Source organism: Camellia sinensis, chromosome 14 (genome assembly GCF_055761805.1).
Source record: "Camellia sinensis isolate YWXY chromosome 14, ASM5576180v1, whole genome shotgun sequence".
NCBI lineage: Eukaryota > Viridiplantae > Streptophyta > Magnoliopsida > Ericales > Theaceae > Camellia > Camellia sinensis.
In genome coordinates this window covers 146,515,910-146,518,255 of record NC_138974.1, presented here as the reverse complement: position 1 = coordinate 146,518,255, position 2,346 = coordinate 146,515,910, and positions in this window count along the sequence as shown.

Genomic DNA, 2,346 nt, shown 5'->3' with positions numbered 1-2,346 from the left:
AGGAAAGCACAGGCAACTCGTTCGAACGTCAAAGCCAACCAAATGGCAATTACCCGAGGGACATGCTTTTCGCAAGGCACCTTCCACTAGGGAAGCACAGACAACCCGAAGGCGAGTCCAAGACAACCTAAAGGCGATCACCCGAGGGACATGGAGGAATGCACCAGTGGAGTTCGCTGCACAGGCAGGGATGCGTCCAACTCGCACAAACCGAACACAACTCACGCGCCACGACGTACACTATGCACCAGCCCCCCAAAATGAATCACCCCCCGAAGGACCAAGAAGCCCGACGAACGTGCGAAAACATTTAGAGAGGCCGAGCAAGCACCGGTTAGCGCGAACGCAAATAACAAGCGCAACAGGAAACTTCCGAGGGACATACTTTTCGCAACAAGCTTCCACTAGGAAAGCACAGGCAACTCGTTCGAACGTCAAAGCCAACCAAATGGCAATTACCCGAGGGACAGGCTTTTCGCAAGGCACCTTCCACTAGGGAAGCGCAGGCAACCCGAAGGCGAGTCGAAGACAACCTAAAGGCATCACCCGAGGGACATGGAGGAATGCACCAGTGGAGTTCGCTGCACAGGCAGGGATCCCTCCAACTCACACAAACCAAACACAACTCACGCGCCACGACGTACACTGTGCACCAGCCCCCCAAAACGAATCACCCCCCGAAGGACTAAGAAGCCCGACGAACGCGCGAAAACATTTAGAGAGGCCGAGCAAGCACCGGTTAGCGCGAATGCGAATAACAAACGCAACAGGCAACTTTCGAGGGACATACTTCTCGCAACAAGCTTCCACAAGGAAAGCACAGGCAACTCGTTCGCACGCCAAAGCCTACCAAATGGCAATTTAACCGAGGGACATGCATTTCGCAAGGCAACTTGTACAATTACCCGAGGGACATGGCATGCTTGCCAAGGCCGTGGCATGACATGCTGCTGGCCAAGGCCGGGGCATGCCATGCTGCTGGCCGAGGCCGTGGCAAGGCATGCTGATGGCCGAGGCCGTGGCAAGGCATGCTGATGGCCGAGGCCGTGGCGTGGCATGCCATGCTGCTGGACGAGGCCATGGCAAGGCATGCTGCTGGCCAAGGCGTTGGCATGGCATGCTGCTGCTGACCAAGGCTTGGGCTTGCCATGCTGCCGGCCAAGGCCGCGGCATGGCATGCTGCCGGCCAAGGCCGGGGCAGGGCATGCTGCTGGCCAAGGCTTTGGCATGCCATGTTGCTGGCCAAGGCCGTGGCATGGCATGCTGCTGGCCAAGGCCGTGGCATGGCATGCTGGCCAAGGCCGGGGCATGGCAAGCTGCTGGCCAAGGTCGTGGCATGGCACGCTGCTGGCCAAGGCCGGGGCATGGCACGCTGCTGGCCATGGCCGTGGCATGACAAGCTTGCCAAGGCCGGGGCATGGCGTGCTGCTGGCCAAGGCTTTGGCATGCCATGTTGCTGGCCAAGGCCGTGGCATGGCATGCTGCTGGCCAAGGCCGTGGCATGACATGCTGGCGAAGGCCGGGGCATGGCATGCTGCTGGCCAAGGCCGTGGCATGGCATGCTGCTGGCCAAGGCCGTGGCATGGCATGCTTGCCAAGGCCAGGGCATGGCATGCTGCTGGCCAAGGCTTTGGCATGCCATGTTGCTGGCCAAGGCTGTGGCATGGCATGCTGGCCTAGGCCAACGTGCCACCGCCACCACCGCGGGCCGCCACTCGACGCATCCCGTGCTTGGCTATGTAGTTTCGATGCCACAAGCCAATGCCACAAGCCAAGCGATGGCATGTGCCAAGCGCCCGCCTAGGCATAGGCGTGGCCTGTGGCCTGGCCATGCTGGCCAGCCTTAAGGGAGGTGCCCCCCCCTTATAATAGCCTGTTAAGCCCTTTTCAATCTGGCAGGAGGAAACATCAACCATGTTTGAGGAGTCATAATGGGGTTTTTTTAAAAAGTAATGGTTTTTTGCCAAAACTTTCAACATGAAAGTTGTATGAAATAATTTAATACACCATAAAAAAAATTATAAAAAAATATTTGGCCACCGGAATATTTTATTTTAATTTATTTCAATTTTAATACTTAAAAAATAATAAAAATTACTAAAAATACTTAAAAAATTCTACAAAAATTCCAACAATTATAAGATGAGGCGCTAGTAATTATAGTAATTTTTTCAATTATTTTTTTATTTTTTATTTATTTTATTATAATTTTTATGAGTAAATAAATAATTAAAAAGCCCAACGAACGTACAAAAACTCTTAGAGAAACCGAGCAAGCATCGGATAGCTCGAATGCAACAGGCAACTTCCGAGGGACATACTTTTCCCAACAAGCTTCCACTGGGG